The sequence below is a fragment of the Nylanderia fulva genome, unplaced genomic scaffold (genome assembly GCF_048542155.1).
Source record: "Nylanderia fulva isolate GAGA-0341 unplaced genomic scaffold, ASM4854215v1 Scaffold28, whole genome shotgun sequence".
Taxonomy (NCBI): Eukaryota; Metazoa; Arthropoda; class Insecta; order Hymenoptera; family Formicidae; genus Nylanderia; species Nylanderia fulva.
This window is the reverse complement of record NW_028190347.1, coordinates 212,829-239,570: the sequence shown is the minus strand read 5'-3', so window position 1 is coordinate 239,570 and position 26,742 is coordinate 212,829. Positions and strand designations below refer to the sequence as shown.

Here is a 26,742-nt window from a genome sequence, read left to right as displayed (position 1 = left end):
ATCAGAGAGAGAGAGAGAGAAAGAGAGAAGAGCAGAATGATGATAAGATTTTAATGAGTGCCTGAAATTTGCTCGAGTATATTATTAAAGCTATAAATAAATTTCTCCAACGAAATTTGCGTTCCATTTTTGTCCATTTACCTACCCCATGATTAAAAGCGCGAATTGCCTAGTCACATCAAGAAGACAATGGCGGATCGCGAACCCGGCATCGCGAAACATTCACCGCCCGCACGCCAATTACAATTCTATGCGCATTATATGCTCATTAGCGTTGCCGTATCTCAGCGAGGCAGGGGCACAGCGCACCGACGCTCCCTTATGCATAATAACCAGCTGCCTGGCTGGATCCCTGCGGCGCCTCAGCCCCGATAACGTTACATTATTTCCGTCTAATTCACGCGAATCGATACGATAATCCATCCATCAATGTTGCGCGCCGCGCGGGCCAGTTCGTTAAAAATTCAGCCGAAATCACGTCTTGATAAATGTCATGCCCGATCAGGTCGGCGCGGACGCGTCCGGCTTCGTTAAAGCGAGTTTTCAAGTAACGGATAAACGTGCTGTAGTCAGCCGGTGATGCATCGCGGCTCATTCGTCACCCCGAGTCTCTGAGAAACGAAGAAACTCTCTTCTGGCGAGAAACGATTGTGTGTATACCCGCGCGCGAGCGTGTAAATGTTATTATAAAAGATGTAACGCGAGGCGACGCAATAACGACTCGTTATCGCGGAAATTTACATACTGTTATACGAATCGTAACGCCATGATTTTTTGATGAATGCAAAATAATAGACCAGACCTCGGGATAAATTCAAAATACACACACAAGCTACATTTGTAATATTTCAATCTGCGGAAACAAAAGGGTATTCTAAAATTTAATACTGCGTGACAAAAGATCATCTAATTTTAATAATATGTTTCTTTTTGTATACAGAAAGAATCGTGAAAATCATGAGACAATATGGTATTGGAAGAATTTTATAAGGGTTTTCTCTAATTGAATATTTATAATAAAAATTATAAAATATAAAATTATGATAAAATTTTATTAACTCATAAAATTTTGCCATACTGTCCCACGATTACCATGATTTTCAGAGTAAATTCTAAGAGAACATCTCTCCGTGTACATAGAAACCTCGAAAGTAGGATCTATACAAAGAAAATTGGTTCTTTATCCTTATCAATGAAATGTTAATATATCAGAAACCATCGATCAAAGACATGACGATGCTCCGCAGGATAAGCAGCAGAGGCTTTCGAGAAAGAAAGTAAGCACCCGACGAAATTAAGTAAACAACCATTGTTCGCAAGATGACGCGCGATACGATCGACTATAGAATCGGAGAGTTTGTGGACGTAAGAAATTCCTTCCGAGTCGTGGATAGCTAATGAGACCCGCACCGAAGATCGTCGATGAATGATGCGAGTTTATTTTGGATTTCGACTTCGTCGAAAAGAGGGCTGACAACACATCGTCGCCCTGGTCGCCGAATCGAAAGCGCATAATCGAATACTTTCGGTCATTCAAGCTGCCAGATGCCGCAGATGGACGGCACTGGCTACTAATCACAATAAAGGTCTCTCCTCGCCTATATACACGGTGTCAAAAACTCACAGAAACTGTCTCCCTCTCGCTCTTTATCTTGCCGGCACACACACGCGTACAAAAATACTCTCATCTCGCACTCTCTCGCCATATGGCTCGCGGACCCTGCCGTTCATTCATAATACAGACGGCTTGAAAAGTTGAGCATCTCCACACACCGGCCGAGAGAAGAATGCTCGGACAGTCCTTTGCAAAATGTCTCGTTGCATCGACCTTTTCACGGTTGGACAAATTTTTTAAATTAGTCTAAGAAAAATGGAAAGAAGTGTTTCTGTCCGAAATATTTTTTCTTTCATTTTTAAAATATATTACAATAATGCAACATTTCCATGGACAGTCCTTTGCAAAATGTCTCGTTGGATCGACCTTTCACGGTTGGAAATTTTGTTTAAATTAGTCTAAGAAAAATGGAAAGAAGTGTTTCTGTCCGAAATCTTTTTCCTTTCATTTTTAAAATATATTACAATGATGAAACATTCCCATGTATAGAATAGAATGTGTAGAATTAGAATTGTAACTAAACAATATTTCTGACTTTTTATGTGAATGAGAATTTTTTAAAATTCGCTCGGAATCGAGTAGTAAAGAAAAGTTCATAATTTATATTAATTCAGCATCTACAATTATTGATTATTATTAATATTCAGCTATAATTATGACTGCGCTTTTTACTTGCAATTAGTGTTAAAAGATGCAACATTTTTTAATAGATCAGTTGAACGCGCGAAACGCAATAGACGTTACAAAAAATGCAAAAGAAATTTATTATTATTGTTAACAAACTATCATTAGCGAATAGAAAGAAAATCAATATTATTTTTCTCATTAATTTTGAAGCAAACTCTCTCTCTTTCCACTCTTTTGAAGTAAATGCTTGTGGACGGCGTGCTAACGCGCCGCAACGTGAAAGCGTATGCATTTTTTACTTGCGTTATTTCGACGCGCACGCGATGTCAATTTCTAAGTGTGTGAAGAGAATAAGATATTATTCTCCGCGTGTACATATATATATATATATATATATATATATATATATATATATATACGCACGAAATGAGAACGAGTTAATCTCTTTTGGCTGTCTCTCGAGACTCGCGGGCGACAAATTAGAATCGCGGGATCGCGTCGTTGAATGCAAATGTTAGCGAGAGTGCGCGAGGGAAAAAACAACGACAACTTTTTTCCACACGATAAATTCGCACGCACGCAGGGCCACACAGGACGAGCAAAAATTTCGCAGGTGTCATACATTTTATCGCACCGTTGCTTTTATCTTTCACCACTGTGTTGTGATTGTTTTTGTTCTCGGTTTCTTATTTACGAAAAATACGAGTACGTGGGAGGTCAGGAAAATTACGCTGTCATGTCTGGCTCTTCCTGTCAACGGTCCATCGCACAAAGATCGCGATACTACATATACACACACGTTGGTTTCGTTTTCGTGCGCCGAGTATATTTGTACAAAAATGGAGAGAAGAAAGGGAGCACAGAAGGCGAGCACATAGAACCTCGAGGCCTTGCAACACGCAGGTAAACGCTCATATTATATATATAAATATCTATAGGGTGAGTTCTTTGCATCTTCTTTTATATAGAATATTTAAACCACTTCCGAGTACATTTGTAAAAAGAAAATATCAAGACAGTTGAACTTTTCATTGAAAATAATAGAAAATCTTTCTTGTTCATTTCTTTAAATATTAAATACTTTATTTTAATTTAATCAAGACTATAGACCAGAGACTATAGACCAGAAATGATAGGCCAGAGACCAAAAATCATAGACCATAGACTAAAGACTATAAAACCAGAAACAATAGACCGGAGTGTTTCTGCTGTTCGTGCTACATTGAAAGAGAGATAGCACGAATATACATGTGCATTGTGTTGCGGTTTACGGCTTATCTACACGGCGCACTTTTACTGCATTTCAAATTACGCACAGTACGCATTGCTTCCCCTACGGAATGCATAATAATGACTCTTCCTCACGCGCTTTCAGCATCGGTGTAATTAAAAGCGTAACGCGTGCGAGTTATATCGCACGCTCGACGAGTGAAGGCGGCGAAAGTTGTTCAAGTCTATGAATGAAGACACGTTTTCTTACAATTATAAAACCTGAGATTCTGCTCTTATGGCACGCGTCGGCCTTCCTTTGTTTTGTATCGATTAACGATACCTACAAGTGCCTATTTTGCGCGGGCAAAAAGCAAGCATTAATTAATCGACCAATATTGCGTAACATTTCGGTCACAAGTTGCGCTGTACATAATCGTATATACATAGAGATGTACACATGTATACACATTGCAATTTTGACACGTTGACCGATTTTCCGTTATCAACGGGTTGTGCGCGAGTCTCCGTTAAATACTGCGTAGTAAATCAATAAATTTCACAAAGCAACATCTGCGAAGCGTAATATAGAGTATGACAAAGTGCTTTGGTTCTCTTTTCGCGACGTGGATATTATCTGGAATTTTAATTTCCTAGCTCAATTATTTCTTTGTATCTTTCCGGAACTCGAAACCAGAACGGAATAAATATTATAACACAAGAGGTAAAATAATATCCATAAAGTGTAATATAGAGCACGACAAATTACCTCTTTACGATGTAGACATTTTTGAATTTTAATTTTACTCCAGTTCCTGCGTATTTCATTTTGTTCTTTCTGTATCTCTTTCCGGACCAGCAAACGAAATATTGTAATATGAGAAATAAGAAAAAATTAAAAAAAAAATTATTAATCCTTAAATATAAAAATTATTTTAGAAAAGTTATTTTCATAATCTTTTAAAACATTTAAACAAATATATTAATTGTCAATTATTATAATTTTAATGTCTATGTATGTATTCATATAAAATGTAAATGTGCTTGTTTATGCGGAATAATAATACCGTATATACTCATATTATAATACGCGCTATTGTACATTTATTATATATAATACTTATAAGTTTGTCAACTATGTAATTCCTAATTATAACATCAGCACAACAAATTGTTCAACAAAAGGAACATTGAGAAGACATTCACATTACGTGTAAAATTAATATCGATAATTATTGCAATCTCTGGACATTATCAAAAACACGTAAGTAAACAATAATACACTAATTATATACAATCACATACGTCGTGTTATGACGCGTTTATTAATGTACTTTCTCTCTCTCTCCTTCCCTCCCTTTCTCTCTCTAGTTCGATATAAAAATGCTAAACGCATATCCCAAGACGAGAGAGCGCTCGCACGCGAACGCCTGTTTCGGCGAGACGTTCATCCGGAACCAGTTTGGCGGGTTTTTCGTTGCTTCCATTGTGACCGGCGCGGCACCAGAAGTTCGTGAAAAACCGTGACGAAGGTTGATAGAGGAAAAAAAAAATGAAAAGGGAAGGAGAAACCTCCCTCTCTGCCGCCGGCATGTCCGGTGGATGTCTACCGGGATAAATTGCGGACAAGCCTGAACTCCTTTTCTTCGACCACATTGTATATCGCCGGAACTTGGCGTGCATATGTGGGCCGTTTGTATATATACGTATATGCGTGGAATTACGAGGGGCTCACGTGCAAGCTTCCGTAACACATAAAATTAACATCGCGCTGACGCGCGATCGGACCCACGAATCGAGTTAATTTTCTAAGAAGTTCTTTCGTCGAGCGACAATTAATTTGGGAGGCCTTTCAAGTGTAAATAATACCGGGCCGTCGATTCGGCTGATAAGTAAATATCTCGTTCGAGGATATCCCTTCTCTCGTCGAGAATCGTTATTCTAATTTGATTATTTGTTTTTCCATTTCGTCGTGAATCATCCTCGAGTCCTCGTGGAGCGAAGCGAGACGAAGCCCGACGAGCGTAGCTACATTTAAATAACGATTACCCATTCGCGACGACTGCAAATTGAATGCAATTAAATGTCTCAAAACCGGATACGGATAACGCTCTTTATATCGCTATGCCGAATTTATAATACTATCGTCGCGCTTACTTTATTCTCTTCAGCTTCCGGCGCTTTCGGAGACAGGCGCACGTTTCTCTCGCTGAATAATGTAAGATGAATATATAAAGCTGTATTTTTTTGCAGAATATATACGGCACCTCAAAAATAAAATATGAATATCACGAGCTAAGCTAGAAATGTAATGGTGATGAAACTTTACGGTGCATGTACTTTAATTAGAGGAATAACGTAATTATTCAATGTTGGGAATGAAAAAGATTTAGCGTAAAATAGACATTTTGGTACAAGAGATTTTATTAACGACCCTATTTCTACGAGATTTTTATTTCAATAAGAATTATTTGGTTTAAAAATTCTCAAACTATTTCACACATATATGGAAAGATATTCGATATCAAAAATATCGCCATTGAGTTTAGTCGGGATGAAATTGGCAATCTATATTGGAATTTGCCTATTGCTCGAAATTTATACCCGCAACATTTTAACGAAACGCGTAAACAACGCGTCGTTACCAATGTTATTTTTTTCGATCACCGAACGAAGCAACGCGTTCTCTGAGCGATCAGATTTGCCCGGCGCACGAAACAGCGTTTCCTCGTTTCTAATTTCATCGGATGTGGCTCTCTCGCAACACACGTTGCGAGAGTAAATTTCGAACACTGGAGGGAACATTTCCGTTATTGCCAGTAACATGTGCGTAGTTATGGAAGATGTGGTAGCTAGCTGTGGGATCTGTGTCATTTCTGTGTATATAGGATACCCTATATACACGGAAATCCTAATCTTACGTTAATAGCAAACGCCTGTGACCAGCAGTATACGTAATAGATTTAACTTTAATAAAAACACGAAAAAAAACTAGCTACCATAGCTTTTGGCTGCTCCTATATTACAACCTGAAATTTAGTTATCATGTCTAAATTTGAGGTATAACTAATATTTTTTTAACTATAGTTAAACGGAGAATTCTATTGTTAAAAAATATTAGCTAAAATTTAGGTATAGAATATAATTAAATTTTGTGTGCAATATAGGGATAGCTAAAATTTAGCTTTAGCTAATTTTTTTTTCGTGGAAAAAAGCAATGCAGCAATAATTTTGCAGATTAAAACCGCAGCTTATGACAAAACGAAGCTTAAAGACAAGACATAAAATTGACCAGAAAATGAAAAGACCAAAACAATTAACTACAAAGAGAAACGCAGGAATGTTATTTGAAGATTAATGACTTTTTAGTTGCTTTGTATAGTTATTAGAGTTTGAAAATGTCTTATTATTGAAAACCTTTAACTTTCACATTACAAACTATATAATACGCTCTAGATTTTCGCATTTTATTGATTTACTCGCGTAAAAACTTGCATTAATTTCTGATAGAAAATAATTTTTAATAATATTAATTGTTAATTTTTTATTTTTATCGAGGCATATGCTCGATTTTAATTTAATTTGACCAATTTGCATATGCGGAAAAATGTCATAAATAATTTATCAACCATACTCCGAGCACACATAAAATACATAAAAAATATCCTTTTACTCATTAAAAGGTAATTTATTTATCGGCGTGAAATATGTATCGCGATAAGTTGCGACGACTCTCTGTCTCCAGTCAGAGAGCAACAAAGAGTTAATGTGCGATGTCGACGGATTCTGCCGTAGTATATATATATATATATATATATATATGTATATGTATAAACGCGGTCGACACGCGTTAACGCGATCGATAGGGACACACGTAAACGCGTTCCGGGATCGCCGGGCGATCTGTCTCGCACGCCGAAAAATACGGCCACCGCCGATCCGGGGCGGAACCTCTCTCCACGGCGCGGGGCGCCCTGGTTGCATTATGGAAATCAGCGGGAATCGTAACGCCGGGTATGCGAGACACGTGAATTAAACACGTAATACACCGACTCGCTCGCGCGCCGCACCTGTCGCGCATGCAAATCACTTAAGCCGCCGTCGCGAGCAGAGCGTGAGCGCGAGCGCGCGGCCGGTTTCCGTGCTTTTTCGACGAGCAGGACGGAGATCGCGCGGAACGATGCGGGGATGCGTGCGTGTATGTATATATGGTTACGCCACGCGCACGCGTGTGTTGAGCAACGGGTATCGCGAGTACCATCGAGATTGCGCGCTCCGTTGGCGAGGGTCGGGATTATTTATCGAGGAATTTCGCGATCGGCATACCGCGCTCCCAACGCGACCGTTTCGCATTTTTCCGGCGAAAGGTCGTTAAATATTCTATATATATAAATGTATATGTATACCGTCAGAAAAGTGGATATCGATAATGTCACGGCGGGTACTTTGCTGATCGCAAGCACGTACGGTGTCTCTTCCCACGACGTTTTATCCATAGCCATTGCTGTTTACGCGCGCGCGCGTGTGTGTGTGTGTGTATCGTTGTTGCTTCCACTGTCGATTTAATTCTCGATCGCGAGACCATCGGCTTTCCGATTTTCTCTAACGACACCGATGTGAAAAAAACGACTGAGTGCAGTTTCACTCGCTAGTTGCGTTTTTACTTACTATTTTTCAATTCCTTAAAAGAGATCCATCGATGTGTGTGTGTGTGTGAAGTTAGCGTATCATTTCGTGGACCATCATAAATAATTGAGAGTTCTTTATACCTTTATTTTCTATCTCTATATTGCAATGAGTTTTTTTGCTAAAATATTTGTTTAGAAAATTGTCAAATTATTTCTATCATCAGATATGTTGAAAATAGAGCGACGTTTTATTTATTATATGTTCAAGTAAGATTTGCTGGTGTTTATTTAGTTTTAATTACTATTTTGTATTTTTAGAAGGCAGAGTTCTTCTGAGAATTTCTTGTGAAATTAAAATTGGTAAGGAAAATGTAGGACAAAGTGATATGTTGCGCAAAGTTAACATTTTCTTTGGTTTAATTGCCAGAATTATTGTTTTAAATTATCAAAAATTCTAAAACTATTGAAAATAAGTCAAAACTCATTTATTTATATATCCATGAAATGAGACACTTCACACTACTACTGCTACAGAATGTTCTAAAATAAACAATTTCTCACTCACCGACACGTGCAATAGCGGAGTTGTAGTACACAGTACATTGATCTGAAAGCAAAATATTCAAATTATGTATATACGTGCATGTGTGCGTGTGCAAGGATGTTTTGAAAGTTGAAAACGATCGAATATTTAAACAATGCAGTTAAAAAAAATGTTTTTATTTTGTATATACCTCACAGTTGCCCCGCTGTTGCCCGATGGCTCCCCAGGCCTGCTCGTCCTCTCCTGGTCCTTTTTGTAGTATTCACAAAACACTCGCGAAAACACGAATAATTACGATTTCGACCAACACTTTACACGGCACACCCGACACGACGCGGGAATCGCAATGGTACCTGCAACAAATAAAATACATACATGTATTAAAATAATTATATTATTTCGCATTATATATAAAATACATAATTTAAATATGTGAGCTAGAATTAACGATAGATATATTCACGAATATCAACACATTTTCGCGCGCGAAAGTGGATTAGTTGGATGTTGACCGTTGGCAAGAGATTTTGCATCGAATCTCTCGCGAAATATGCATTTCGAACAATTACGACTACACAGAACGTTGAAACTATGATATGCAATTGATAAATATTACAATACAAAGGCTAGAAATGATTATCCTTACTAATTAATCACAGTGGGACGCAGCTGCCTGCTACTCGCGATGTTTCGGTAATGGCTGAAACTATTCGCTATTCTATAAACCTCGGCAACTTCATTCCAATAGCGCGCGCGATACTATACCTACATGATTTAATATTAATAGTTCATTAAAATTCGAAGGAGATCGTTCGACAAGATATAACTAAAGAATATATAATTATAATTTTCGAAAATCAACTAATGTGTCGTCCATAGATATCAGATTGTGTTAATTTTAACTTAATTAATATTTTTTTTCTTTTAGAGGGCAAAACTATTTTTAGAATTCACGTAGAACTATACATTTTTTAAAAATTCTGATAATTACGGATAAGAAAATGCCGTAGGACAAAGTGAAGTTGGTATATCAATTTGTCCTGCACTTTTTTTGTTTAATCGCCCGAGTTATTTAAAGTAAAGCCAGAACTTCTCAATTATTTATGATCTTCTATTAAATGATACGCTAGTAGTTTTATACACACGATTCCTCTGCGTGAGTCTGTAGTTTTGAAAATATTTTATAATTAAAAAAAAAAAAAAAAAAAAAAAAAAAATATTTGCAATGAAATCTTGCATACATGACGAGATAAACAGGATCCGAAAAATGCAATTGTGCGTGAAATGCAAAGTTGCGATAATGAATGCAAATTAATAAAAAATATTTTGAAGTCAATCATCTGATTACCGTAAAAGAAAGAAAAAATATTTTATTTACTTGTTCGTGTGAATTACCATAAATATATATTTTATCTTCTCTTTTCACTCGATTAAAATCTCAATCAAGCAATTTATTTTGACACAATTGTCACGTTCTGTACACAATTAATCTATAATTAAATTCTTTGGCGTAAAGAACGAAGATAGCAAATTGCCAATTGTTATGTTGAAAATTATAAAGGGAAATAAATGTTTAAAGACGAATCGTCTTTCAACAAAATTGTTCAAGTTCCGAGTTTCCGATTAGCGACACCTTATCAGTTGCGTTTTCGAAAGGTGCGGCGTGTGACAACTACGAACTACGAGCCCATTCGCTGTCAGCGGCGCCGTAATCATCCGAGGAGCCGTAGCGAAGGCCAGGATTAAACAAGCAACAATCTCCGGGGTATGAGTTTCATCGAGCGAATATCCACCGCGCATCGGCCGCGTTCCCAGCGGGGATCGTTGAATTCTAAGTATTCCGCTTCGTCTCTCGCGGAGCGTGTTCCGAATATACACGGGGCTCCGTGAACGCCCGAAACAAGAAGAAGGAAAAAAGGAAGGAAAAAAGAAAGCGAGGAAAGCGAAAAGAGAGGAAAGAGGGAACGAGGAGAGGAAAATAGTCGTAAAACAAAGCGCGTGGCCCCTTCTTCCCCATCTCGTCCCGCGTTGCCCAGCTCACTTTAAAGTTCTAACGACCGGTCCGGCCCGATAAAGCGTGTGTATATATATATACATACGTATGTGTGTGCCGCGCATGTGCACGCGCGTGTGTGCACGCGGATGAGAGTCCACGGGGTCATCCACCAGTAGGGAGGCCACGATGCGCTCTCTCGATGCACCGCGCTGCACCGCGCCGTTGGAATTACGTTCGACGTTGGATTAACGTACCGAAAACTCGTTTACGTGTTTTGTAATTGCCGAGCACGACGGCGGGTATAACCCCCGGAGACGGCGACGAGGTATCCGACGCAACGCGAGAGAGAAGGACTTTCAGGGAATGTCCCGGTCACCCGGGTTCGACCGATTAGAGATGGAAGCGAACGCGATCCGAATGCTATCGGAGTTTTCTTCCGTATATGTGCACTGCGCGAGTGAGAATCGCATTTTAAGTGAGACGGTGAAAGGAATCTGTGATAGAGTGTGCTCTCTGCACGAGGAATTTTTTCGACATTTTATATTCTTGCGTTTATTATATGTGTATTATTGGCAATTTTTCAGTGCCAACGTGCGGAGACAATTCATTTTGAAGCAGGTGTTTTAATATACGTTAAAGACGCACATTCTTATTGTACAATTCTCGCTGTATGTACAACTTACGACCTAAATTTTCACGACAGATTCTCGGAACAAGGTTGAATTTTTCTCTGGCGAAAGGCTTTCGGCAAATTAAACTTCGAGATAACAATGTTCAAATGAATAACAGTCACATTCTTTAGCTCTAAAATTCTAAGTAAACTTTAATAGAATTTTAAGATCTAATTGCAGAGAAGTATATAATATTAAAAACTGAAAAGTTAATAAATAATTCTCGCGCGCGACAGAAATTTCCCCGAATTTCTTAATCTGGAATTATTTTATTAAATTTCTTCTTTAAAATTGTCGACGAGATAAAAATATCAGCGCTGCCATTTAATTATCAGACTATAAAAAGTAAAATAGTGACTGCATTTGACAAAAAAATTTTTTTTTAATTTTTAGAGTTATATTCAAAGCATATTATTATACAGAGAGAATTTTCTCTTAGAATTTACTCTGAAAATCATGGTAATCGTGCGACAATATGGTATTGGAAGAATCTTATGAGAGTTTCTCTGATTAATATTTGCCACAATAAAAATATTAATATGTACATAGTAAATTAAATCTATTATGTACATAGTAAAATTTACTATGTACATAGTGGATTTTACTCTGATTAATATTTACAACAAAAAAAATATTAATCAGAGAAATTCTTATAAAAGATTCTTCCAGTACCATATTATCGCACGATTACCGTGATTTTCAGGATAAATTTTAAGAGAAAATTCCCTCCGTGTACATAAAGCTGCAAAAGATGCGAATATAGGAACACGAGGCCTGGTTGAATGAGAAATTGAGGAATTGATTCCAACAGAAAGAGCCGATAAAATAGAAATTTGGAGAATATTAAATTTATATTATTTATATGACTTATATTTTTAATATTATCTCATGTGAAACAAAAAATAGTTTGCATGTGTCCAACTTTTACCTTCGTGATCAAGTTATAAATTATAATCTCTCATATAATAAAATGGTTATAATAATCTATATAAGATTAACTTTCTGACACGCAGAGGTTCATCATAAAAATCTAATAAATGCAATTTTTACATTTCTCTTTGTAACATTTTTGACTGTTAAAATAAAAAATTGAAATTTAATATCGTAGAATTGTCTACATAAATGTAAAAAATGGACGTGGAAATTTTGATCCCTATAAAACAGAAAAAATACAACAGAGGATAAAGGAAGAATGAGATATGACATTTAAATTTAAAAGTTATAATGTCTATTATTAGGTTTAATTAATTATCGATATTACTTTATTTAGCAAATTTATATCAGTGAAAATCTCTACGAAAAACTAAATTGACGTCGATGGGCGGTTGAATTGACAATGTTAACACAATCTTATCTCGATAATTCGATATTAATTAATATACGGAGATATATATTATCGGATTATCGAGATATTGGCATTACAAGATTCTGAGCATATGTATAACCACAAATTTAAGTTATTATTTCAATATAAAGGAAATTCAGGAACCTATTGTGGAATATACAAATTATCACACCGGATGTATATTTAATCTCAAAGCTTGTAGAATTAGGCAAAAAGATTTTTTCTTAAAAAAAATGCCGAGAGAAATGTCATATTTTGAATTTATATAGCAATAAATTGTTGCGGTTTATCTATAAAACAAAAAATTATAGTCAATTCAGAATTATCCTGCTTAATAATTTATAATAAAAGACTATAATTAACGTTTCGAACAATAACTAATCAGCATTTGATATGTGTCATATCTCAAATATAGTGTCAAATAACAAGAATCAATCGATTGTCTTATTTCCAAAAATAATAAAAAAGTTGCACGTTAAAGTTTATATTTATAGATTAAATTTAAACGTATAAACACAAAAAAGAGACGGATAAAAAAAGCGTATAAAGAAATCAAAAGATAATTGAGAAAGATAATAAATGATGAGAAACAGAACATGAGATAAAAATGTTAAAAAATTAATACATATATAGGAGAAAAAAAAATATTTCAAAACGAGAGTATTTATAAGAAATACAAAAAGTCAAAGAAAAGATGGAGCTAACATACAAACTATTAAAACCAGAATAGAAAGAACACTACATGAATTACTCAGGGAGCTCTCGTACAAAGCAGGAAACATCGAAAAAATTCAAGAAAAATGGATACACATATAAGGAAAGAAGAAAATCCAAGGGGATATAGTGAAGAGAGTATCATGAGCCTTGAATAAAAAAAAATATATAATAAAAACTCAATGATCAAACAAAATAAGTTGAAACATTATTATCTTGATAAAGCAAAAGGTAGACACAATCATATAGTTATAAAAAATAAATTTTTTTAAATATAAAAAAATTGTTGAAAAAAATGACTGAATAGCAGCAATGAAATAGGTACGTAGCATTTACGACATATTGCGGATTCATTGTCTTGATGTAAATCAACATAAAGTAATGATGCCGTAAATTGACAACAAGAAGGCTTAATTGAACATTCCTGAAAATTTTATTTCTCATTACTGCAAAGTTCTCGATTATAACTAGCATATATAAACATATATGTACGGCATTTTCTTAGCTGAAGGATTAAGAATTAATAATAATAAAAGGTTTATATTTATATATTCGTTCTTATACGAGAGCCATGTTCACGATCTTAAATATTTACGGAGACGACAAAAGTTTATGATCATGTCAAACCGTTGGTTACTCATGCGAAACTGCCGAACGAGCAATTTTAATGCTGATCGAACGATGCAAGACGGGAATTAGATTATAAGCTCGACATAGCGATACGTCTTATGTGAACGTACACGTATTTTTATATTTTTAATTTATGATAGGTTGCACGAAGTTAGTATCCGATTCTCAAATGCAGACTCGCGAAAAACATATTAAAGATGTGAATTTTTCTACAAGAAAAAATGTACATTTCAAAAAACGAGTATTATATATGTAAAATAAAAATATAGACTATTTGTATGGACCCATTCAACAAAGATTAATGAAATAGATTATTAAGGGTGATAACATAATAAATAATAAATTTCGTTCGTCTTTCGCAATACGATGAAAACTTGGTCTTTTTCACCAACATTTTTCAATTCAATGATTATAAATACCGAGATTTTCAATCTTCTGTACAAATTGATAGTTTTATGAGTTCCGTAGATAATATCGTGAAAAATATGCAATGTACTTTGAAATAAACTCCAATCTTTCTCGGCCATGATTGCCGTAAAGAAATATAAGAGACTTTGGTAGTTTAAAAGAAAAACGCTATACATACATACGTACATACACACACATATATATATACACAAATATAGCAATCTCTCAAAGATATCAATTCTTTCTTCCATTTCTTTTAACGTAAGACGTAAACGTAACGTAAGACGCTTCTAAAATTGGCGAATTAGAATCGTCGAAAAGAGAAAAAGCAGCAGCAAATAAGACGAGACGAGTAGTACTCCGTCTCGGTCTGACGCCACTTCCGCGTTATTATGTAAAGCTAGCATTCGCTATCTTTTCGCGTCGAAGGAGATAAAGCCGAAAGAGAGATGGAAGGATGGAGAAAGAGAGCACACAGTCGTCACGTCGATTCCATCCATTTCTGGATAGCTCTCCACGGTAGCTTGCAACGGTTCAATTGGATCAAGCCCGTCGCTACGCGCAATGCACCTTGCACGAGATCTGCACGGACGATTCCGAGAGCTCGTTGTAACTCGAAGGGCGCGGTCAAAGAAGCGCGAGATGAAGAGGAGAAAGGATATCGCGTTATGAAAAATCCCGCCGCGGCTGAAGCCGAATTTACACGGCTCGACTCTCGCCGACCATTCCGAATCGTTCGGAACGAACGCGTTGGATGAGCAAGTTTTTCTCTATGAGTTTTTGGTTATATTGAGAAATATTTAACTCACCCACAATGCATTTCGCTTTCTTGTGCGGTCGAGAGATTTTTCAGAGTTTAAGAGTGTTCCCTTATATTTGACTCTATGTCGACTATCTATATTTCTGGACTATAAAATAATGTAAATAAAATAATTAATTTCTAATGTTATCATGTTATACGTTGCATAATATGTATATGATTACGGAGAGAATTTTCTCTTAGAATTTACCCTGAAAATCATGGTAAACAATAAACAATATTAATATGTACATAGTAAAATTAATTTAACATATTTTACATCTTAATGTGATAGATATTAATAATAGTTTTATTTTGATAAATATTAATCTTGCAGAAACTCTTATAAAATTCTTCCACCATATTGTCTTACGATTACCATAATTTTCCGAGTAAATTCTAAGAGAAAATTCTCTTTGCGTATACACACATACTGTACAATATAAAGATTTAATTATTCGCGTAGAAAATATTTCACACGATTCAATTTCGCGATTTATTTTGGACGATTCATTTCGTATATTACAGCGAATGTATGGAAAGCTTTAACGGCGCCAAAACGTCGAATAATTTACCAAATTTTTGGCGCTGTTACAGCTTCTTGTACGCGATCAGCCAAATTGAATGCAGATAATGGTTTTACTTCTTCCAGCGCTCAACGAATGAGCATTTCTATGAATAGATTGTTTATCCAATCCATTTCTCGATGATATATGCTCGAGGATGATGCTCAAGAGTGAACCGTATAAATTCGTGACTTCCATTTCTTTTCGGATTTCCGACTGTGCCCGCATGATTCTAATATGCGTGAAAGCTTCTTATGAACGATTATCCTTTCATCGTTTAACAAATAACGATTTTTATGGGAACACTGTTTACACGAAACTTGGTTTAAGCTGCGCCACGTTATTTTTATCCCGTTTAAAAGAGATTTCCAAGTAATCGCGCACGATTTTAATATCGTAGAAACTGCTTATAATTATATAATGTTTCTTTTTTTTCCCCCCATTGTTTAATGAATCGCAATTTCTGCGAAAAGGTCCGTTTGCACGATTCTTTTTATTACTTTCCGATACTTTACATAGAATAATCGTCGAGAGCGAATCGTGTAAAGCTCTCGACTTAAACTCCGCACGCGATTCCTATTTCTGCCGGGATTCCATGCACGACTTTAATATGCGCGACCTCGGGGCAACGAGAAGACGCGCGTCGATGGCGCCGCGACGGCAAGTCGAATAATAAAACGATACAAGGAGAGGGATCCTCTCGGCGGTACCGAAACCGAGACAAACTAATTGTAAACGAGCCTCGAGAAGAAGTGGCGAAGGTAAGAAGAGGCACCCAGTGAACACAGCAGCAACAGCACCAGAAGACCCTCGTACTCGATGCAGAGATTCCAGTTTCTCCGTTACTCGAGAAGCAAGCGGCGGTCTTGGAGGAGAGATGAGAGAGAACGGAGAGGGCAGAAGATGTGTGGAAGAGAAGAATGAAAGGGGGAAAGAGAGAGGTCTCCCGGTATATACGCCGAAGCAACAGCCTAACTCGCCGAGGTCGGGTCGAATAATAAAATAAAAGAGCACATCGGGTGGATGGGGTGCAAGGTGGTAGCGTGGTAAAGGTAAAAGAAGAGGAAGAAACTTCGCTACGGGAACGATGGATAGTTACGCGTGTGGCGGTGTGTGTAGTTGTTGTTGGTGGAGAAAGATGCAACCGAAAGGAATCGAAAGGGAGCAAGAGAGAGAGAAAGAGAAAGATCCTCTCTCGGCGTTGCCACATGCTCACTGAATTTCTCCGAGCGCCTGAAATATAAAGGCCGTCTTTATAAGACTGCCGTGTGCCTTGTGCGACTGCCTTCGAAACTCGCATCAAATTCTTGACGTCTCATTAAACATCGTCAGGTTTCAAGAAGTTAAACGTTACGTCGCTTTACGCACGGCGAGCCGCCTCTACGTGCACAAGTAACGAATCGCCGAACACAGAGGAATCGTTCTTTCTTCTTCTTCTTCCGTTGCCGCATTCGCGCACTTCCTCTCCGTGAGGGAGGAGAAGGTTCACCACACAGGATATTATACAGGGTGTGTGTAAATGAACTACAGGCGCAAATTATGCGATGATGTCAATCCTTCGATCTTGATACTTTGTACGTTCTAGCTTGTCAAATTCATTAACCATTTCCTTTACTTAATAGCTTCTTGAAAATCCGTCCGTTTTGCCGAGGCTTTGTCTTTTTTGCGATTATCTTATAAGTATTAAAGAACCCGCTCTGTCTCAATCCCCTTTTATTACTCTAAAAATTTTATACAATGTTTTATTTTTTATTACTGAGATTATTTTGTTATTTTGGTCCGATAGCACTGAATATTATTCAAAGAAATGGAAATATATTTCTGTCATAAGTTTGAAATAATACGTATAATTTTACACGTGTGATACAAGTTTCAAATTCCTTAAATTATTTTTTCGCATATTTTTGGGTAGCTATGAATATTCGGAAAATGATACTTTCTGATAATAATATCGATATAATAAATATATCTATCGCACTATATTTGTATTCAAGCTTATTTTAAAAGTTTCTGCATGTCTGCTTTCAAATTAAAATATATGAATGTTTTCTTAATTTAAACTAACCGAATTATTGAAAAAAAAATGTTGAGTGTCGAAATAATTCCGTGCATACTGCATCGGTAAACATGCAGCCGAAACGAAAAAGAAATTATTGTGAAATGGAACTCGCGCGGTCACCAGAGTTAGGAGCAACGATAAATCAATCATTTTGACGATATAAACATGATTCATAAATCATTTTGACGAAAAACATCCCATTTCGATAATTTCTAATTAAACTTTAAAAGCACAAATTGATCGCAACAATGGAATAGCATTGTTGCGATCAATGACATTTGATCGCATATTAACATGTATATGCAATTTTTTTGGAGTTATATATATATGGAGATGAAGCTTTCTTTATAATCGCGATGAAAAAATAATGATTGATAAAAGAGAAAAATATGAGCGAGCAAACCAATAAATATGTATAATATATTAGTTCTTTTTTTAACTAAATGACACAGCTTAAATAACTAAATGTTCAATTCAAAATTAAACAATTCTCAAATGAACGATTGAAAATAACAGCGAAATTAATATTTGTTGCCTTTAAATTTCTAATAAAATTACCTTGTCAAAATAAAAATATATAGCATATATTTTATTCACATTCTCTTTAATTATTTGTAATTCAAACGCGATAATACGATATTTTAGGATGCTCTACATATAGACAGCGAATACGAATGAGAATTAATTCACTGAAAGAAATAAATAGCGAATACGAATGAGATAGTTAACTCACTAAAAATACAACAGCATATACATACATGTTATGAATTTTTCAAATATCTATATACAGTCGGAGAGAAGTATCTCATAACAATTTATACACATGAATGGCGAATACTCATATCCATTATTCCCAAATGTTAATTAGTCATTTCGCTGCAAATTATTGACATGTCTGAAAGCCGATGAAACTACAGGCAGTTTCGACAATTTGGAGACTACGTTTCCATTTTCAGTTATCTACGTATACATATCGGCGCGCCGAATCCGCCGCGATTGTAAATAAACCTCCATCGTTGTATCGTGCAAATATGTCTTTTTATTGAACAAAACTCCAAAATATTTGCGTATCATATACGTTATTAATATGCGATTAAATATCAACAATACCGTTGCATTGTTACGATCAATTTGTGCTTTTGAAGTTTATTTAGAAATTATCGAAATGGGATATATTTTAAATTATGTTTATCGTCAAAATGATTGATTTATCGTCACTACTAACTCTCGTAGCCGTGCAAGTTTCGTATAGCAATAATTTCTTTTTTGTTTCGACTATATTTATCGATACAATATGCATAGGGAGTTATTTTGGCATTGGGCATTTTTTTCAATAAGTCGACTAGTTTATAACGACCTGCACACAATAGAAAAAATGTTAGGAATAAATATTAGATACTAGGGATTATTTTAAAATAAAATCGAAAAAACTAATACACAAATATAATTCAGATTTAAAGTGTTCGTATACTAGTTTATTACCCTTTACTCCTTTGTATCCTTTATGGAATTTGTATTTTTTATATTAGAATATTCTTTTCGATTTTATTATTTTAAAATAATTGTTATTCCTAATACTTTCTCTCTATTATGCGCAGAGCTTAAATCAAGGAAAAAAATTGGCATCGTTAATTTAAAAAGCCGACAACGTTTCTAGCTCTGATGAGTACGTTCAAAAAATATGCAAAAGCTCTAAAAATCATAATCTTGAATATACAAATGTGACACGATGGATATATTCATTGTAAATTCACTGAAATATTGGAAAATATTCCCCGGATATTCGAGGCCGTCTAAAAATGTGTGGAAAAATGCAGTCCTTAGAGAATAATAGGAAATTAAAATTAAAGCCATGAGAACGCAAGGGCGTGTTCTCGCGTTCGATCGATTTGTTTTACCCGAAAAGGTATGCTCGACGAACGAATTCGTGGTCATTCTCTTTCCGTATTACCGCAAAGTGACGCGCGGAGTATCGCGAAATAATGTATCACACAGGTAACAGGTGTTTCTGCATTTTCTGTTTGTTTTACGAAGAAAAACACGTGCTTCGCTTAACCAGTACCCACACACGGTGGACACGATATGGCGTGGGCATACAGCTTTTACGAGTGCAATATACCCCGTTCTTGTCGCAGTATACCCGCCAGTATTTTGCTTATAAACAATTTTCTTAATACAGTTAACAGTACCATCATGCCGCTGAGATGAGATATAATTCATTGCTGCGCTCTGAGAGAAAAACAGGGCTCGCGCAGAATAAATGCTCTTTAAACGCAATTGCAGCGCGGTGTCTGCGCACAATCGCATTAATTTCTATGAAGTCGCAGAGCTCGTCGGAATAGGAAGTATACAATTATTTTACGCGGCAGATTGCCTTTCTTATTACGCCCGCCTACTGCAAATCTTATCTTTTGAGATAAAACAAACATGTGAAATTTTAATTTTAAAAATGACATTTTTTTCAGACCAAATAAAAATATGATGAAAAATCAATAAAATTATTTAACTATATTATAATAAATAAAAATGAGATTTAAATTTGTATAAAAAAAATTTTGTGTATAAAAATATTAAGTGTTACACATTTACCCATATTTAATTTTAAGATGAGATTTTCACATTTTAAGCTAAATTCAAACATTTAAAAAATTGGTGAAAATATGAGAAGCAATTAATGAAACAATTTTATGTATAGCAGCAACGCTTTATGACTATCGTCACATTAATCTGTATCCTGTTAGCGTCCGAAATCTCGATAAATTCGATTTCGCACAACGGAAATAACGCGTGCACGCATCGCGGTCGATGCAACGCCGATGATTCCGAATGAATAAAATAATTCATTTTTACGACTTCGTGCTGCTGCATCGCGTTTCCCGTTTGGAACTGATCGATATTATTTCTCTTACCGGCGATTTTTCTATCTCGGGATTTTATCTCGCGGAATATCATAATATGAGAAATATAATGCGCGTATACCGCGCACGGCTGACTTTGCCGGTAAACTCGGTGAGATCGAGTGCACGGCAAATATTATGCACATACCGAAAAGCAGTCAACGAAGTTTTTGACATAATCCGCCTAATTTATTCGAAGCACGAACGCAGCCGTTGTTCTGTTTGTGAAATATCAGTTAACGAATTCGCGAAAATATTTGTCGCATGACACTAGCTTTAATTATGACTGAGATACTTATTAAGCTGAAAACTGAGTACAAAAAAAAAAGTTAATATATTTTTTTAATAAGACTATACCCGTGAAAATATATTTTGCAAATGTAGAATTTTATAAATTTTATATTTTTTGTCTTGCTATTTTTTGCACCGTTCATTAAACAAGAATAATTACAATTTAATTATATAATTATACATTAATAGAAAGAGATATGTAATCGCTAAGTCAATTTTAAGAATTTAGAAAATATTCTAATTTTAAACGTGCACATAATGAAAACTTTTGTATCAATAAAAACTAGAAAAATTATGAAGAGATAAAAACAGCGCTTCTATGAAGTTATCGGACAAAAATAGTGACTGCTTTTTTATAGAAAAAAGAAGAAAAATAAAAAAACAAGCTCTCTCTTTAGATACTAAAATAATAACCAAAAATAACATTTTGTATCAAATTTTCAGAATAATAAAAAATTGAGAAATTAGATCGGTTCTCTTGTAAAACAATCACATATCAAACGACCTAAATAAAGCCTCGAAAAAACGGACCAAATTTTCAAGACAAACTAAGCAAAGAAAATGATTAATGAATTTAGCAACGTGGGAATATGTACAAGGTACCTTTCAAGCACAAGATTAATATCGCATCAGAACTAAAAATACTTGAATCTCTGGATGTCATAATACTGACCAAAATTAAAAAAGAAATGAGAGGCTAATATCGAAGAGTACGTATTCATATATTTACTGGAATCTCTAAAGAAAGGAGAGCAGCAAGAGAAGTATTTCTGCTTGTAAAAAAGAAATTTTAAAATGAAATCAAGAACTGGAAAGTAATTGACGAGAATCATATTATATAAAAATATGAAAATTGCGTCAATATGACAATTTTATCAAGTGAATTCCGCGCGACCATAGATTGTAATTTTATTTTTTCATGTTATTCATGTATAATTGTGCAATCTACTGCTTGCATTATCTATCTTATCTAAATTTTACAATATCAATTCAATATTCAGAATCAGATATGCACATACGATATTGTTTTTGCTTATATACGTATATCCCAAATAACGATAAACTATTTGCAACCAGCTATTAATTAAATATTGTTTGCGAGGAAAAACTAGATGTATATAACTCATTGAAACGTAGACGTTCAATAGATATTAGAATAACCATATATAAACATATGAATTTAACATTAAAATAACCATAACCACATGAATATGTAAATTTGATAATAGGATAATCCCCATTATATAAATATATAAATTTGATATTAGAATAACCATATAAATGAATCTGATATTAGGAAACCACAACTATGTAAACATATGATTTCGATATTAGATTAAATCATAACTATATAAAATCATAACTATATAAACATATGACTTTGACATTTATTTACGCGCACGTGTTCGCATGAATGACGAATGACAGAGTGAATCGTTATAGGAACCAGTTCCGATTTACCCAGTTATGCGTGATGCACTTATTACCGTAAGATCTAAACGTTATCGCGCGGACACGCGAGAACGAGATCTGCCAGAGAAGGTGGTGAGAGTTGCAAGGTGAGTTATAAGAGCAAAGAAAGAGAGGAGGGAAAAGAGAGGCACTCTCTGGAGCAGCACTTAAGGATAATAAACTATCGCGACAGAAAGTGCACGAGGGAGTGAGGGGGTGTCGCGACATCTTCCGCGGGGCAGGTTTTCCGAAATTGATCGTATGCTTCGCGCATACTCTCATTACCACGATCAACGATATGACATAATTTCACAATTATAGAATAGACAATAAATTGTTCGGAATAACCATAACCATATAAACATGTGAATTTGATATTAGAATCACCGTAATCACATATATAAATATATTAATGATTTTGAATATATTTATATAAAATTAAAAACAAGTCAAAATAAGTATTTCTACATATCTATTTATTTCCATCATTTCATTCAAAAGAATCGAATGGAAAATGGTATACGCGAATTTATATTTGTGTACGTACAACTCTCGGTATATTTTTTATTTAACATCCACATTAGATATATGTATATTTTCATTTACAATAGTTTAAAAAAAAAAAAGGAAAACGAGATGGGCAAAAACTTTGATTAGAGTTAGTTCTCTTCACTGGAGAAAAAAAAAGGGAAAAAAAGTTAATTTGATTAAACCTTTCAACTAAATTACTATTTTGTTAATTGAACATATATAGTATTTAAATCAAATATAAGTTTTGTTAGATTTAATGTTATATTTAATTTATTTTTATATGTTTAATTAACAAGATATTATTTAGTTAAAAGGTTCAGCCAAGTTAACAATTTTATTCAGTGTTTTAATATATCAAATTCATATGTTTATATAATTATGATTATTTTAACATTAAATTTATATAATGTTCATATAAATTTAGAATAACCATAATCATATAAACATAAATTTGATATCAGAATAACTATAACCATATAAACACATAAATTTGATATCAAAATAACCATAATCATATAAACATGAATTTGACGAAAATTTTATTTTAAAGTAACCAGGACTGTGTGCGTTCAAAATATATAATTCGCGTATTATCTGTCACGTACGATTTAATCTGCACTATCTGTACATCGAGTAAGAAAGTAACTACCGTATTTGCTATCTTCGCAATAATCAACGAGAAATGAATTTGAAAAGATCGGTCTATCTGCGCAAGTAGAATCGCGCAACGATAAGAAATCTTGCGCTGTAACCTGATACAAGATGCGTGGCAAGAAAAAGACTTTCCACTGTTTACGCGGTTACCAGGCACACGAGGGTTCTAACATTACTATCGTCCTTTGTACAACGATATCGAGTTACGGCGCTTCTACTCGCGCGAGGATACGCCGATCTTTTCAAAATCAATTTCTCGCGAGAAATATCGCCAAGATGCGAAACGGTGAACTGACACTTCTCCACCAGATGAAGTTATTTATATTCCGTATTAATTGATTGAAACGAGAAGTAGCAGTCGAAGGCTCGATTAGGACGTGCTTATCGCACAAAAACGTAGACCCGCATAAAACGCAATAGCAATAGAATGATATCACGCATCGAGCGCAGCGGGAGGGCGATCTCGGCTCGTGCTCGCTCGAACAATAAATTTGATTCGCACTCACCAAATGCGTCCAAGTCGATGAATCCCTCGGCGGGATGGCGAAGGGGTGGCGAGGTCCACAACGCGCTCAGGGGAGACGACGCCGCGCCTGATAAATCCAGCGTCGGTGGTCACCGAGGGATCCGAGCGCCGGCGGCGGCAGCGCGACAACGCACACTCGACAACGGGCCGCGCACATAAAGATGGGTACAAACACTGGCTCCTGGCACTTGTGATCCTCACGCACTGTGTATTCACGACAGAAAAGAAAAAAAAGAAGACGGAAGTGTGAGAGAAGAGACGCTCTCTCGAGAGAAGTCCGGGTTATCGCGGCTATCGCCGTTATTACGAAAAGGACGCGACGACAACTTCACGCGATTAAACTCGGGGCTCCCTTCTTCCCCCCTCCCCCCTGGGTTTTTCGTTCGCTCGCGCGTCGATTCGCGATGATTAACGACGCGGAGGACGCGAATTTATCACTACTCCCGCGAACCGCACAGTGGCCATTACACACTCGTCGCGACGAACGGAGAGAAGCGTGTTTTGTTTTTCTTTTTTTCTCTCTCTCTTCTCTTCTTTTCGCGGAGGCGACGAAGTGCCGGTCCGCCGCGAGGCTACAGCAGCGACTGCTCTCGGGAGACTGGCGGCGCAGCCCGATCGACCAATCGCGCTCCTGCTTTCACCGAGCGCCATCTTGCCCCTACCCGAGCGCAAAGATGCTGCCGCGCCGAGCGTGGCCGAGCTCGCGCGGAAACGCCCGAGTCGCCCCGTTTCCATCTCCCTCCCAGGCGGCGCGGCGGTGGATCGACGTGCGTTTTGCGGCTTCGCTCCTTCGTCGGTGTCCTAACTTTCGATACGGGGGGTTTTATGGCAGGATTAAGCGCGAAGCGAACAACTCGCTTGTACATCGAGAATTGTGTCTCGATTCTTTCGCGTTTCACCCGGCGTATACCATTTTCCTCCCGAGTTATTGCCCCGAATAATGACTGTTTTACGAAAAGGGGAGCGTCTGATAAATCTTTATTATGCTTTCATTCATGCGTGACATAAATGTAGACCATAGACATCATAATGCCGCAAATATTCGTTAGAGGGGCATTATTTTCCTATCGAATCTAGACGTTGACAAATATACCATGATTGGGTCGTAGCAAGAAAATTATTGGGTCATTGCATATCAATTGAATCGTATTTCATAAATTTCGCTTTTGCAGGATGATTTTTATGGCGTAAACGTTTTGTGATAATCAAACGTAGTCTAACATGTCAGATATCATCTTAATATAATATGATTTCTTTTCTCAAAATATTTTAGCAATTTATTTATGAATTTATAGCTTAAGAATTTATTTAATAACTAACAAGCTAAACAATAATTCATGAAAATACGTAGAAAATTGGAAAATGAGTATTTCATTTTATAATTTATATTTATCGAATATAAAACGTCATAAAAAATAGTATTTAATAATTTAATATTGAACGTTCCAGATTTGAAAACAGTTTCTCATTTTTTAAATATTTTGTTTGTACATGTATATTTATCATGTGATATGAACATATATTACATGAAAATAATTTTTAATTTTGAATAAAATCATCGAAAAAAATGTTATTTTTTTATTGACTTATACATTTTAATTATATATAATAATTTATATTTTTTGATGTAAGAAAAAAGGATTATATATATTCAACAACTCAATAATTAACGATGCTATTATTTATAAATATTAAAACCGTGTAAGCGTATCGATTTGTTTAATTATCAGTTTTTCCACATTTTCATTACTATTCTATGGTTATCAAATTTCAATAGTCAAACATTTTTTAAATAAAAATATATTTTAATTGGACTTCTTATTAATATTGATACGTTTGTCGATATATTAATCTATCTATCTATTTAATTTATGCCTTTTTCATTGCAAAGTTGATATCAAAATGATTAAGATACTTTACTTTAAACAATTCTTATCTCTATAAATTTATATCCATATATATCAATATGGACGTAATAAAATATATATAACAATAATAGTGCTTACAAAATGTTAATGATTCTTAATACAATTCGTTATTAATACAATATATTTCTATTCTATTTCTTTATTCTGAAATAACAACTTCATTAGTAATGTAAACAAAGAAAGAAAATGTACTAAACTAAATATATATTGGGACATAATATTTAATATCGTAAAACTTGCCTTAACTGTTTGTGTGTATGTTCACTTTGGAAATAGTTTGAATTATTGAGAGTTTGAAGTTGGTTGTGATTTCAATCACGAAATTGGCAACGTATAATATACTAGGATCAACAATATATTAGTCTTTTTGTAAATATAAACAATTTTTTCATGCAACTAATTCTAATATCAAACACTGATTTTTAATTAAATTTTTATATAAAGAAAAGTATAAGTTACTCTATTATTTGAACTAAATTGTTTAGTACTTGTATGTAATTTGAGAAATTTGTCAAACAGTAGCTGTTTAATTTGTCAACAACTTGAAATGAGATGTTATATTACAAATATAATCTGACTTAGACGACAGATTATAAATATGAATTGGAATTTACAAGATGAAACAATAATATTAAAAATTGCATATATGTCG

At 35.2% G+C, this 26,742-nt stretch overlaps 1 protein-coding gene across 2 annotated transcripts in view; it reads right to left on the bottom strand.

Moving 5' to 3' along the window:
- LOC114939164 (uncharacterized) overlaps positions 1-24,842 on the bottom strand; it is a 138,888-nt gene extending 114,046 nt beyond the window's left edge. Inside the window, exons 1-3 of one of the 2 annotated variants that reach the window (XM_029313386.2) lie at positions 24,143-24,842; positions 8,814-8,976; positions 8,645-8,686 (exon numbers count right to left, since the gene is read on the bottom strand). The gene's annotated coding sequence lies outside the window, so the exon portion shown is untranslated. The remainder of the gene's footprint in view (positions 1-8,644; positions 8,687-8,813; positions 8,977-24,142) is intronic. The other variant, XM_029313385.2, reaches the window with a different exon arrangement.
- Between the last annotated feature and the right edge of the window lie 1,900 nt (positions 24,843-26,742).